The sequence below is a fragment of the Dermacentor andersoni genome, chromosome 1 (assembly GCF_023375885.2).
Source record: "Dermacentor andersoni chromosome 1, qqDerAnde1_hic_scaffold, whole genome shotgun sequence".
Lineage (NCBI taxonomy): Eukaryota > Metazoa > Arthropoda > Arachnida > Ixodida > Ixodidae > Dermacentor > Dermacentor andersoni.
The window spans coordinates 334,645,302-334,660,876 of record NC_092814.1 but is presented as its reverse complement, the minus strand read 5'-3'; the positions used below and the strand labels follow the sequence as shown (position 1 = coordinate 334,660,876).

General features: G+C 50.4%; 1 long non-coding RNA gene across 1 annotated transcript in view; it reads right to left on the bottom strand.

Annotated features, from left to right (window-relative positions):
• LOC129381285 (uncharacterized) overlaps window positions 1–14,976 on the bottom strand; it is a 146,584-nt gene extending 131,608 nt beyond the window's left edge. The window contains exon 1 of the long non-coding RNA XR_008609484.1: window positions 14,474–14,976. This is a non-coding gene — a long non-coding RNA (uncharacterized lncRNA). The remainder of the gene's footprint in view (window positions 1–14,473) is intronic.
• Between the last annotated feature and the right edge of the window lie 599 nt (window positions 14,977–15,575).

Here is a 15,575-nt window from a genome sequence, read left to right as displayed (position 1 = left end):
GTCATACCTTCGCCATCACGCCATCGTCGTCACACAATCCTCGCCGTGTGATTCCTTGTGGTGCTTTCCTTTTATCATTGTCATTACTTATAACGACACTCCGTTGTCGTAATGCCATCACCATAATATCGCCCTCTCATTACATACACGTCAGTCTTTCTTCATTGTATTGCAATCATACTGTGGTCATTCAAACGTGATTATGGAGCACTTGTCATACCGTCGTGGTCAGTCGCTATGAGGCCTCCATTGTCAGGCCATCGTCGTCATGTCGTCGTGGTCGGGTCGTCGTCCTCGCTCCAGCAAACTCATCAGACTCTAGTTATAATGTCGTCGTCATACAGGTTTCGTGATGCAGTCATCATCACACCGTTGTTATATATTCATCGTCATTCCATTGGCAACATAACGTTGTCTTTCCAACGTCGTCACTGCATCGTCGTTATGCAGTCATCGCCATGCATTCATCGTCATACCGTTGTCCTCATGCCATTATCGTCACGCTGTCGTTTCACTATTCTCTGCACTTCAGTATCGTCATGCCGTCGTCGTCGTACCACCTTTGTCGATCCATCCACGTCATTCCTTTTTCGTCGTTCTATCGCAATCGTGCTGTCTTTATTCAATAGTGATTATGCCGTTGTGTCATGCGATCGTCGTCACTGGGTCGTTGTCATACAGACTCCATCACACATTCGTTATCATACTGTCGTCATCATGCCGACTAGGTCGTGCGATCGTCGTCACTCTCGATTGTTCATCTGGTTGTCGTCGTGCCGTCGTCGACACATCCTCATCATCTCGTTGTCTTCATTTCGTTTTCGTCATGTTGTCGTCGTTATACCATCGTCATAATTTTAAGTATCCACGTGTAATTGCGTGATGCCGTCGTCATTGTACGACTTGTCAATCCATCGATATCGTTCCTTATTCCTCATTCCATCGTCATTGCGTCAGCGTCATACAGTCGTAGTAACTTCATGCTCATGAGAGAACGTCGCTAGCGAATGCCACAAACAAGTGGTACAATGTCGCAGTATGTGGCACACAACCGAATCAGCGAAAGTGTCACAATTAAATCGAAGTGACAGTCGGTTTGGTAAAGGGGCGTCCTTAGAGAATTCCAAGATGACCGGGCGTCTTCGGGTTTGAGTTACCACGCCAGCTTCGTTAGGGACGTACAGAAATTGCCTTTTAGCAAAGATGACCCCTTGTTCGCTCAAATACTCCTTGAGGTCGTCATGCGAGTGCTCGACAGGAACCTTCTCCGTACGTCCTCCTGTATCCTCCCGTACGTGGCACAGTAGGAGTATGGAGGGTGAGAATTAGTAGGAGTATGGAGTATGAGTATGAGTATGAGTATGGAGTATGATTCCAATAATATTCGCAGCAATCAAGGCTATTCTCCGTGCCAGTCCATCGTTTAAAAGCATCCCTGAGGTAGATAGAGGCCGTCCTGGCTTTGGAACTGCTGGTGTCGTCTTCTTTCACGACGCAACTCTGTGATTCTCCGCAGTAGCAGCGATGTCTTAGCCAACAATCGCCTCAGAAGCGGTGTCCACCAACAAACACTTCCGCACATGTACTACATTCCAGTGGAACGCTCGCGGCTTGCGCTCGAATTTAGCAGACTTTAAGTATCTTGCGCGAGTGTACCCCCGATTCCCTTTTATGGTCATTTCCGAGTCTCGCGTCGACGAGCAGTTTAGGATAAAGAGTTATTATTTTCATCATTCAAGGCGACAAAACAGAGTTAGCCGACTGCACGTTGGATTTCGCAATGACGTGACTGCCTCTGTGATTGACGTAGCATCACATGAAAAGAACGAATATATTTACGCAACCACAGTGATTGCATCTAAAGTGTTTACACTGCTCGGTGTCTACTTGGAACCAGGATCACCTTTCGACGTGTCAAGATTGGAAAACTTGTTGACAAACACTCAATCTCCACATATTATTTGTGGCCATTTTAACGCACATAACGAGACCTGGGGCAGATCACATGCATGTGCTCGGGGTGCTAAGCTGGCGAAGCTTCTTGCAAGATACAATATAGAGCCCTTGAACGATGGCAGCATAACATACCTGAAAAATCTGAAGAGTGTTAGCTGCATTGACGTCACATTCGCATCAAGTCAAGTTGCCCCTATGTTCGGATGGTGTACAGATTTCCAGACTAGAGGTAGTGGTCACTACCCGATCCTAATCTCTGCCCTTCATTTTCGGACATCGCCCAGAAAAATGAAACTGAAGTCGGTAGACTGGGAAGCTTGCACAGACAGCCGTAGACAAAGGGATCACAGCCTCGACTACGAATGCAGAATTAATACCGACAATAGCTCATTGCCTTAAACAAAGTACCCGCTCTGTCATTAAGCATTGTAATGCACCTACTAACGACGACGAATTTGAAATGCTATGTCCCATTCGAAGGCGTACCGAAAGGAAGGCTCTACGTACTAAGAATATCAAAGATCTCAGAACTTGTCGACGGGCAACAAACTGAACCGAAAAAGGTGGAGGGACTTTTGTGGGACACTGGACATACGAAAACCGCTGAGCAAAATCTGGCGAGTCGTCAAAGGCATTCGCAAGGAGCCGCAGCAGTTTTTTTTTTGCCCTCTCATTACATGAGCACGCATCCCTGAAAGAGGTGGCAGAGCAGTACTGTAGGCTCCTTTCCAGCGGGACACAATCTTCTCGGCTAATTGCAAGTCATCAGCCTAGTCCGCCTCAAGCGACCCTTCCTGACTTAGAATTACCGTTTACAATTGAAGAGCTCACGGCACCAACCGGCGACGCAAACAAGCAATCATCACCTGGCCATGACGGTGTGAGTTATGAAGCGATCGTAAATTTATGCCACACATCTTGTCTGAGCCTTCTAGAGCACTACACCGCATCATAGATAACTGGGGAGGTTCCTACGGAATGGAAGCTTGAGAAAGTTATTCCTATATTGGAAGCCAGGGAAGCAGCCCACAAATTACGCCTCCTTCAAACCCATATCTCTGCTTAGCTGCGTAGGGAAGCTATTACAAAAATGATTCACAAATGACTAAATTGGTTCCTGGAAACTACAAAGGTTTACCCGGAAGAAATGAATGGCTTTCGGCAAAATAGGTCCGCAATCGATAATGTCATTGCCTTGGTCTCATCAATTGAAGAGGAATCGGTCTGTGGAAACACACATACTGCATTATTTTTAGACATTAAGGCAGCATATGATTCGATCTATCATAAAGCAATACATGACGCTTTGGAAACCCTCGGTCTTGGAGGACGGCTTTACGCATGGATTGAAGACTATCTTCAAGGACGCCAACTTTTCATTTGTACCCCGGATGGCCCTACGGCGCTTTCTGCCGTTGAGAAGGGAGTGTCACAAGGAGCTGTGTTAAGCCCGGCATTATTTAATTTAGTCCTCATAAATCTGAGAAGAAACCTGTCCCGTGGCCTCGAAACCACACTGTATGCGGACGCCATCTGCATTTGGAGCACGGCGTGTTCCCGCATTACCACCCAACAACGTCTCCAGAGAGCGCTGGCAAATATATCGGCCTACCTAAATCTAACGGTTCTGAAATTGTCCCGCGACGAAAGCGTTGCTATTGCTTTCACGCCGAGGTGTATGAAAAAATGCCCACTAGTTTTGGGCGGTCGCACCCCTCGATACATCAAGACACAACGGTTTCTTGGAGTGACGATGGATAGGGACCTCACATGGTCGCCTCAAGTGAAAAAATTGAATGAGAAGATTTCCTCGGCGTCGCACTTATTCCTATTTTAGCCGGATCACATTGGGGCAGCAACTGTCGATCAATGGTGCTTATCCATAAGGCCTACGTCGACGAAACACTACGGTATTACTTCCCGATCGTGCGCAAAATGTCTCCCATGCAAGCAAGAGAAAACTTGAGGAAGCACTGAACAATTGCCTTCGCGCATGTCTTGGCCTTCCGAAAGGGTTGTCCCACTCAGCAACTGTAGGAGAAGCTAGATGCCTGCCTCTTGAAGTTCTATCTTCGCAGGATACACTTCGAATTCACCTCCGACACGACATTGATACGAAGAGCCACTTTTTAAAGGATATTTCTAGAACCCGTGCTACATCTAGCTTTGGACAGGACGTCGGAAACATATCTATTGTGATTCCTGCTCAGGCGTCACAAATTATGCCACGAAACATTTCACCATGGTCACGGTCCGCACTGGAAATTGTGCCATTTGTCCCTGGAATCAGTGCGAAAAAGAAAGTGCTTCGAGCTGCGACTTACTAGATAGCATTGGAATATATGCACAAAGAATACGCAGTCGCAACGCACATTATCACAGATGGCCCTACAACTCCACATCGCTCATCGTGCGGACTTTTTGTTCCCTCTACAGGGCAACGATTCTCATTTCGTCTTGAGCGAGCGACATCATCTGCTTTAGCAGAGCTATATGGCATTAAGGAGGCCCTTGTGTATGTACTTCGACAGCAGCCGCGAAGGACATGCGTGATTTTCACGGATTGAAAAGCAGCCCTGCAAAGTATGCGGAACAGGCACAAGCGTTGTAACAACGAACCTGCAGCATTTGACATTGCTTATCTTCACCACAAGGCTAAGATTGCTTCGGATTGCATCAAGTCCTAGTGGATACCTGGCCATGCTGGTATTTCGGGAAATGAAAAAGCGGATGAAGCTGCCAGAAATGTACTCCAATACCGCAATTTCAAAAAAAACATTCTTTACAAAAGCCGACGCTTCAAACATGGCAAAAAAATATGCATATCAAGAAAAAGACTGCATCTGGAATCTGCCGCTTCATTAAGATAACGTCCTGCGCTATATTGCCCAAGAAATGAGACCGAAAATTCCACGACCACTTCCTCGACACTTAGAGACATTGTATCATCGTCTTCGACTGAACGTGCCACACCCGAACAATTATCTGTACCGCATAGGACTTACCACTAACCCCTACTGTGATAACTGTGGCAACTTAGAGACAATGGAGCACATATTACTAGAATGCCCCGCGTACCGCGAAGAGAGGTAATTTCTTTAGCAACAAATGGACATGATTTGCCACGATGCGTTAACTTTACCCAGCATCTTAGGTCCTATGCCCGGCCCCTCAAAACAGCGGTGGGTTTTAGATTTATTTTCAAATACCTGTCAGAACAAGTATTTGAATAATAAATCAGAACAGGTCACAGGAAACAGGACGTGTCAGAACAGGTCTAACAGGAAAGCTTTAAAGAATGAACATTTCATATACAAAAGCTAAATTTATGCTTTTACTAATATTTACATGTGGCGGGTTAAATTTACCGGTCATTTCACCTGTATATATCGTATCAGGTCCACTTACACCTTTCATGTTTATTTTTATTCTCTTCTTCTGCCACTTTCCTCTGGAATCTTTTAATTCCATTACCCAGCCCTATACAGAGTAGCATGCCAGCGGTTGTATACGCGCCGGTAAAATTATCTGTTTTTCTAATAAAGAGGCTCTCTCTCACACAATTAACCTTGTACACTGAAATGAACGTGGCATCAGGAATATCGCCTGTCGCGGGAATGCTCGATTGCTTTTTGCATTACCGTCGATAGTCATTGTGAGATGAGTTCTGCCGCAATTGTCATGGACAGTGCGTGAACAATGTAGTGAACATGCAGTGAAGAAATGTAGAGAACTAACTAAAATGAAATTACGCACGATAACCCTTCCATTCCAAATATTCAGTGCGAAGTTATTTCCTCTACAGTTGGGAAGTTGTGCAAAGTGATATGCGCTGGCACTTGAAAGTATATGTTAGGCACTGTTGTGTCTGCATCTGAAATACGCCATGATTCGTACAAACTGTCATTTTTCGGTTTACCTAGACCACGCATGTGCCTCTGATATTGCTGGCGTAGCCTACACGCATTGTGAGGGAAAACGACGGCTTAACAGCAGCCAGGGTATGATAGTATGAGTCGGAAAGCTTTTTACACTGTAACGCTTGTTTGGTGCACTTTATCAGCGTACATACTTTGCTCTCTTTGTGAGACTGTGCATCAAATTTTTCCTCTTGAATTTTTGAAGGTCAACAAAATACGTACGTGAGCAGCGGCAGCTGGTAATATGCTTATACGTGGCTGAGGGAAATGGGTGAGCATATTGTTTTGCGTTTCCAGCTGTACAACTGCGGCAGGTTCATTACTTTTCGCAACGAGGTTCGTCGGTGGGCAGAAAGCAATTGCATATAACTGGCTACGTTGGATGTGTCACCGATATATGCGTTCACCGCCCGTTGCACTTACTAAAAGCCCACGATATCGGAGCTTGTAGCTAGAGGCGTCTATTTGCGAACAATTGTTTAGTTCTGTTCACTGACTGTTTTCCAAACAAAACTGCTAAACGAAGAGATTCGGCCTATACAGCAGACAGAAAAAAATGTCATTTCAAGCTTCCTCACCACGGACGTCAACTCCATCTGAAGGTGAACACTTAACCCCCAAGGTGTCGGTCATCATCAAAGACGGCGTTGTGAAGTCGTGTGTCGAGGACGCAGTGATCCCTGATGCCAATTTTGAATCTTTTTTCACCGACGTCTGGCGAGAACACGAAGACCTGACTGCTCTGGTAAGTCAGGAGCAGCTTTTACCTACTTCTTTAGAATGTGCAGTAAGCGTTGCCAACTGATTCGCTCTTATTGTTGCCCTCAGAGCATCGGAACAAAACATTGCGCTATTGTGATGTAGCTTCAGTCGCTGCAAAAATTGGGAAAATATTAGTGCCTTGCTTGTACAAATTCCTTGAAAATTACTCTGCTCAGCTGAAACTTACGTAATACTTTGGAGTCTGAATGTTCACATTATAGAAACGTATGGGCACTTCGTGTATTTAATACACTTACCGCATTATATATGCCGCCCCCCTCCCGTTTTTCTGCGTTAGCGAGAACACGAAGCACGGCTGAATTTTGTTAGGATTCGCCGACGTTGAAACAACGGGAAAGTATGCAGTTTCTGGCGCGGCAGTGTACATTCTCGGATAAGGCTACCTGTACTAAATGCATGAAGTATCCCCAAATCCCTACAGATCACTCGAAAAACTCCAAACAGGAGAAGGCAGTGATCAAATGGCACAGACTAGTGGTCAAATACTTCTGCATCAAACGAATAAGATTTCGGGCCCTGTTTCGACTAAGCTCCTCCCAATCAAATATAATGATTCATGGCTAAAGTTGGAATTATTTTTTCTAATGCCATGCCTGACCTTAATTAGGGGACCTACCTTAGCTTTCAGTTCCCGCAATCAATGTGCAAGCACTTAAGTGACGTATTATAGGGCAAAATTTTCACCGTAAGTGTTCATAAATGCAATGAAATATAATATAAAGCATGACAAGTATCTGACAACGACTGAAAAAAGAAATTTTAAATAGGGCTCAAAAACCGGGTGACTTGGTGCAGTCAAAGTGAAGAGTTTATGGAGCGCAGGTTTCGCTAAACATCTTATTTATCGACTAGCTGGTGTCTTCATCCTATTAATTGATACAACATAACGCTAGTTCCAATGATATACCAATACAGGTGAGAAATCCGATTGCCAGGCTTCGTTCCCAGGCATCACAAGTATTCAGATTCATGTGTGTTGTAATACTTAATCGTTCTGATGTTGATGATCGTGCAGGAAGGCGCTGCCGTTTGATATATACTGTCGTTTATTCTCGATGTTGCAGTTATAAAATTAATAGCAAATCCTTTAACGTCTGAAGATCTCGTCAGAGTGGCCCTGATAAGAAGCTTGCACACCAGCTGCTCCGAGTCGTTCTGCCTCAGTCCGCTCCTCCAGTTTCCCACAGGCCCGCCTGCTCCCCGAGATGTCCCTCCCGGCAAGATCAACCAAAGTCGTAAACTTGAGGACAGTCTCGGGGTACAGGGAATCCGTCGGCGCAGGGATGCGCTGCTTTGTTCTTACAGCAGGGAACCTGGAGTATCTCATGTCACTACAGAAACAAAAGAACCAGACAATGACAACAAAAGAATACTAGTGGGTACAAAGGTGTCAACAATAGACAGCTTTAGTTAAACGTGAAAGCTCTACGTACCGTTCGCGCACAGCACCTGAAACGCTTTTAGCTACACGTACGCGACCCACGCTGAAAGCGACCATGTATCGCCATCTATCGCCAGGTATAAACACTGCTGTAGCCATTGACATCCAAGACCATGGAGGAAGCAAACTGAGGAGAGGCCCTACCCTCTTCGCACGTTAAGAGAAAAGTGTGGAGGAAATGACGTTTAGGTTCTCCTTTGTTTTGCTCTTTTCTTTTTATTTCTTTGCTGTAGTGGCCCCGCCTTTCGGGCCACAATGGCGGCTTTGTTATTGTTCTGTGCGCTCACGTGTGTTGCTCCGTAGGTTTCGTACCGTGGCAAAGGCGCCGTGCGGGCAGGTTTGCGTTGGTCTCCGTGTTTTGTTGCTCTGCGTTATCTGGACCGTGCTCTATACCGAATGTTGCTGTGGCCAGGTGGGACAGGAGAAACTAACGTTCGTGAAATGAACGCGCATGCAAAGCTGTACGCAATGTACCGCACCACGGCAATGGCAACGGACGAAGGAATATCCGCGGGGAATTTAGCCCTCCTTGGCTGAATCATGCTAACGTGCTAACGATTGTCTAGTATTGCTGCGAAGCGCGCAGGTGCGAGCAGCACGGTTGCACGCAGCACGGCGTGGTTTCGCGAGAAATGTAAACAAGAGAGGAGAACTGGCCCGATAGGCGGAGCAACGCCATGAGCAACGCGAACTTCCGGCTTCACTTTCGCTTCACAAAGAGTGACGTCAGGGCCTCTCCTGAGTTTTCTTCCTCCGTGTCCAAGACAAATCAAAGCCAAGCCAGTCGAGTTGGATTGGCGTGCAAAACACGTTAAAGTGTGTTCTTGTGCACATCGGAGCTTCGCAATGCCTAGAAGTGCTATACCGCATGTGGTCCTCGAAAGGGTTACACTCCCTTACGTCTCGCAACAAATCCAAGTCGTTTTTAGAAAATCGAAGGCGCGGACCTGCCTTGTCGGCGCGTTTGGCTGCCATCTTGCAATGATGTTCTCGCTTGTTCGAGATCTCGCGAGACCGCCGAGCGGAACTCTCTACGTGCGCAAGGAACGCACGCAAACTTTTGAGTCTCACGTACGTCCGTGAGACTCACGCAAAACCTTTGCGTTCTGCGCAGGCGCACTGCTCACACGTAAGAGCTCTACGTACGGAAAGCCTTTACGTACGTGAAACTAAAACTGTTTAATGTGAGAACCGCCGCCTCGCAAACTTTTGACACAGATTGAACGACATCATTGTACTGTCATCAGAAGCGATAGAGAAAATAAATAGGACGAAAGCACAAGGCCCTCTGTTCAATCTGAAATGCACTTCACTTGCTGACAGGGGCGTCAGAGCCGAAAAAAAAAAAATTTTGCAAAACAAAATCGTTTTTATTTTGTTTCTTCTCTGACAATAAAAATCATCAGGATACCGCGCACTGTGGAAGTCGATGTAAGCGAAGTTTTCTTTGCTCTTTGCATTGATTGATGATGATTGGCAGTGATAATGTCGCACATTCTTAAGTTCTTGAGCGTTTAGTGCAGTATGAATGCGGTGTGTTCATGTTAAACTTAACTTGGCATGGAACACTGCTGTTTGTCCGCGTATATACTACACAGAATAACCAGAGAGACTTGCTTGCTTGACGCCTTGTTGTGCGCCACTGTTCATAGCTCCCGAGAGGTTTGCAGTGCCATTGCCTCACACGGCATATCGCATAGTGGCACAAGTGTTATACTTTAACTGAATTATAGGGCTCTACATGCCAAACCAGCAGTCCGTCTATGAGGCACGCCGTGCTGCTGGACTGCTGATTATTTTTACCACCTGCGGTTCTGTAATGTGCATCTAAATACAAGTACACGAGTGGTTTTTCATTTCGCCCCCGTTGAAATGCAACCGCCACTTGTTAGGATCGAACCCGCAACCCCGAGCAACGCCATAGACACTAAGCTACCTCGATGGGCACAGAAGTTTTGAATAGCGGGCGGCCGCTTGCATTGTGTTGTCTTGACACTGCGGCGCTTTAATGCGCCTTTGCTACAGCACATCCAGCGTCAGTTGTCTGCGGGACAATATTTACCGGCGTTTATTGTCAGCAAATGGCAGAAATGTAGTTGAGTGTATCTTAACATATCTTGAATTTACATTTATCCAGCATGTCTGCGACTTTGGCCACGTCTAGTGGTAGCGTTCCTTTAGTGTAGGGACCCCAAACGAAGAATGCTTTCTGACATCGGCTTTCCCCTTTTCCGCGCTCCTTCCATGTATGCGACCTGTCAATCGCGAATAATGGCAAGACTGTAATTCTCTCATTTGGGTACTGGGTTGCCTCACTCCATTCTCTGCTTCCTCCCTTCACTTACACTATACGACCTTGTGTACATCCCTGATCGACTTCAGCGCGTGAGTACAAATGCAAACGCTGCATCTTCTGCTGTCCTTGTGCGGTCGCCTCACACATAATTCTCTCCAAAGACGCCTGCGTATGCCCACATGATAAAATTTACCAGTGTGCCAAAAGAATGTAAAGGTACATGTGAGCTAAGAGATTACACAAATGTGAGCTAGGACATGGGGAATTCTGTAAAGTATTCTGCAATAACTATATGCCACGTCAGCGTTTTCAAAGTTCAAAGCAAGCGCATTATCCTCTAGTTTCATATGAGTAATCCTTGGTATGTGAAATTCAGCTTATGTGATAGAAATGCGCTATCTACCTCAAACTAGATTTAATTGGTCTGCTTCTATTAAAAAAAATATGTCGATCCAACGTACATGCTAGATAGTATGCCAAGTATTTATAGCTATACAAAAAACCCAATGTGTGCAATAGTGTTTATTTTAGAACGCAGCTAGGCACCCGTTCCTGCGACGACCGTAGGCGTCGGAGTACTAGGCGTAATAACACAGCGAAGGATGATAAAGCAAACGCGTTGCGCAGCGGGTGATGAAATACGGGGATAGCGAAGAGAGCGCGAGGAGGAAAGCGGGTTTACAGCGAAAACGTGATAAGAAAACAGTAGTGCCACGCAAGACACGCTCTGCGGCGACGATGGCTACGAGATGGTGCGCGCCCTCTGTTCACCGATGACACCACCGATACCAGGAGAATTTCCGAGTCAGCCGAGGTGTACGGACGTGTCGTCAGCGCGCTCCGTAACCACCGAGACGACGCGACCTTCACCGACCGCCCTTGCCCGGGCCGCTATCGTCGGGAGTCATATGGGAAGCGGCCTTCTCGCCGTTTCCCACCGACCACCTTTTTGAAGCGGACTCTGCCTACGCGGGAGCTGCGTTCCGCGCGACGCCTGCTGTCGACGCCGCCCGATTTCGCCACCTACGTCGATACAGCTCACACGCCGACATGGAATATCAAGTCGCAGACACCTCCATCAGCCCTGCCGAGCTTGAAGCTGACTCACGCTGGGTCCGTGCCGTGAAAGCACACCGTGCAGCCGCGGCCCACCAGCCCGTCGTCTCGCCACCGCCTGCCTTGCCACAATCCAAGACTGCCTGCACTACCACTCTCCGTCGTCACGCTCCCCTACCTCGCCTCCCAGCGGAGGACTTCAAGATCGTCTACAGACGGGGAGGAGGGCTTTACCTCCGCACAACCACTAACGGAGCCCTGCTCCAAATCCTTTGCACTCGTGCGACCATCGACTACGCCAGCGCTCGCCTCTACCTCCGAGTCTCGGAACTCCGCCTGGGTGCCATATCTTACCCCCTGCGTGCCTACATGGCCGCACCCGACAACGCCCTCCGCGGCATCATACACAACGCAGTGGACTCCAAAACCCAGGACGAGATCGTCCAAGACCTCCAGTCAATGAACGTGAACACCCCCTACGCCATCGCTGACGCACGCCAGATGGGGCGTTCCCAATCCATCCTCATCACCTTCGTCGGCACTTCTACTCTTCCCTCCACCATCGTCTTCAACTGCGGGGTCTACCGCTGCCACCCGTTCCGCCCGAGAGCCGAGGCCTGCACGTACTGCTGGGCTCCTGGCCACCGAGCGGATGTCTGCACTTGCCCTCTGTCACCGCTGCGGCCAGGCCCACAAGCCAATCGAGCCCCCGCCCTGCGTCCCCTGCTGCATCCTGTGCAGGGGAGCCCACGTCACGGGCTCGCGCTCGTGCGGGCTCCGGTTCGAGCGGAACGGCCCGTCATCACCCCCGGCCACCTCCAAGCACCAGCCTCCCCCACCAGCGCCACCCACCGTGCCCATCCTCAAGACCTACCGGCCTTCCCGTCCCCGCCGCCACTCTGTCTCCCGTGGTGCCCAGTCTGCCAGCCGCCACCGCTCCGTCTCCTTCGCGCCTCTGCCTAGGTCCGAGGCGTCCACCGCCCCCGCCACCACCACCACATCACCGGTAAGCTGGCAACCGCAGCCTCCCACGTCGGACCCCCAAACCACGGCCCTCGAGGCCACTATCGCTGCCCAGCAGCTCCAAATTCAGGAGCTGTCGCGCCAGCTGCAGGCCGCGCTAGTGCGGCTGTCCTCCCCCGCTCCTCCTCCTATTTCCCCAGCTCCCGCACCTCCACAGCCGCCGTCGCTAGCTGTGGAGCCGATGAATGCGGCATCTTCGGCTGCATCATCGCGCGCCTCCTCTCCCAACCGCAGTCCCCCGCTCAAACGCCGATCACCTTCGTCCGACCCCGTCGCGCCCGAGCGTGACGTGATTCGCCAAACAACCTCCTTCTTGGAGGCGTTTGAGAAGCGCGTCATAGCCCGCTTTGCGCGACTTGAGGAGCGCGTCGCCAGTATCGACACCCGTGTGGCCGCCATCGAATCCCATCTTATCGCCCTAGACACCAGGGTCGCGGCCTTAGAGACCCGCCAAAGAGCGACTGAGGCCACTGTCGCACACCTGTCGCTCCCTGCCCCACTCACCCCGGCACCTACCCCTACTCTGTCGGGGGACCCCGCCATCCATCATGGCCAGACACCCCACGCGCCTTCATTTCTGGCAGTGGAACTGTCGGGGGTTCCGCAGCAAGCGGAACACCCTGCAGCTCCACCTCCAGAACGTACCTCCCGACACTCCCCTCCGTCCTAGCACTCCAGGAACCCCTAACTCCCGTGAAACTGCGCGACTACACCTCCTTCCATCCTTCTTCTGAGGTCCACCCAAACGTTGCCACACTGGTGCAGCGGAACTTTGCTGCCGTGCAGCACCAGTTGGACGTTTCGGACTGTGCCCATCTCCTCCTTGAAATCCTTCCTCGCCGTCGCACTGAGACAAGCCTCTTTGTTCTCAAGGTGTACAGTCCTCCCAAAGCCCCTTCAGCTCCTCTCCTCCTCATCCTCCGCCGAGCGCTCTCCTGCGCTGGCCGCAATGCCCTGCTCGTTCTTGGCGACTTCAATGCCCCACATACCAGCTGGGGCTACCCCCAGAACACTCGCAAAGGCCACTCACTCTGGACTTTCGTCCACAACGAGTGCCTTTCGGTCCTTAATGACTTCGCTTGCCCCATCAGGATCGGATCTAGTATTCAACGAGACACTAATCCGGACCTTACCCTCGCCAAAAATGTCGCCAATCCGACCTGGACTAATACAGGGGTCTTCCTTGGTAGCGATCACTACGTCCTCTGTACAACTTTCCCACTCCCCTCCCTTGCTCGCGTCTCTACTCGTCTCACCCAGATAGTCGACTGGGACCGCTTTCGCTCCACTCGTCTCTCTACTTCCTCCTCTGCTCTTATCACCGATCTCTCTGCCTGGACCGAGACCCTTTTGGCGGACCACTACCTACAGCACCACACTCCACTACGGCAGACAGCCGTCTGCTGCACCTTTGGGAGGCCTATCACGCTGTCCACCGCCGGTGGCAGGCTCAGAAATACAATCGCCGCCTGCGCCTCCGTTTGGCCCGACTCGCGCTGGACATGGAGGAGCACTGCGCCTTTCTCGTTAGACAACAGTGGGGCCAGACCTGCGACCGCATGGCAGGCAACCTGGGCCTCCGCGACACGTGGTCGCTTCTCAGGGTGCTGCTAGACCCTACACACACTAAAGCTTCCCAGCGGAAGGATATCTCCCATCTCCTTCATTCCTCCCCACTCACCGATACTGACTTCCTGGCGGCCTTCCGGGACCACTACCTCTGCACCGACCTACCTACTCCGCTTCCCACCTACTGCGGCTCCCCAAACCCTGACCTTGAGGCAGACATCTCCGTGGGCGAGGTTCGTGCGGCGCTACTCACACTCCGCACCACCTCGGCCCCGGGGGCGGACCGCATCACTAACAAGGTACTCCGCAACCTAGACACCCCCTCCCTCGAAAACCTTACTGATCTCCTCAATACACATTGGCAGGCTGGCACTCTTCCCTCCTCCTGGCTCCATGCACGTGTCTCATTCATCCCCAAACCCGGCAAACCTATTGCCCTCGAACACCTCCGCCCCATCTCTCTCACCTCCTGTCTCGGCAAGCTGTTCGAGCATGTCATCCTGGCCCGCCTCCAGACCTATCTGAATGATCATGACTTTTATCCGGACTCCATGTTCGGTTTTCGTCCCCAGCTGTCCACCCAGGATGTCATGCTCCAACTTTCCGAGGATGTCCTACACCCCTCCCACCACAAACGCACTCGAGCTATCCTGGCGCTGGACCTTACTAAAGCATTCGACAATGTACACCACACCGCCATCCTGGACGCTCTCTCCTCCCTCCATGTCGGACCCCGTGTCCATGCTTACGTCACTGCGTTCCTCGCCCACCGCACAGCCGAAATCTCATACGGCCCACTTTCTTCTCCTTCCTTCTCCCTTGGCAACAAGGGTACCCCCCAAGGCTCTGTCTTGTCCCCTCTTCTGTTCAACATCACCCTCTTCCCGCTGGCACGTGCTTTACGAGCTATCCCAGCTCTGTCTCATGCTTTCTACGCCGATGATATCACCCTCTGGGTGACCACCGGCAATCTTGGCGACATGGAGACCGCTCTACAGGCAGGTGTGGACGCGGTAGCAGCTCACGCCCCGGCCATCGGGTTGAGCTGCTCCCCGACCAAATCGGAGCTTTTGCTCCTTCGGCCTGGGCGGATGGCCCCCCTGTCGCCTTCTCCACTCACCGTCTACCTTGACGGCACACCCATTCCTCTCGTCTCTACCCTCCGCATCCTCTGACTCTTTCTTCAGTCCAATGGCAAGCACACCACCCTCATCACCCGACTCACAAACACTGTACACCACACTGTCCGCCTCATACGCCGCATTGCAAACCGCCACCACGGCATGCGCGAACACGACCTCCGCCGCCTGGTCCAGACCTTTGTTCTCAGCCGCTTCATTTATTCTCTTCCGTATCTCTACCTTTCTCGTACCGAGGAAGACAAAGTCAACAGCCTCATTCGCCACGCATATAAGTCAGCCCTGTCCCTTCCCACATCTACGTCGACGGCTCGGTTACTGTCGATGGGCGTCCACAACTCCCTGACGGAGCTGACGGAGGCCCATCGCACGGCCCAGATCCTCCGTCTCTC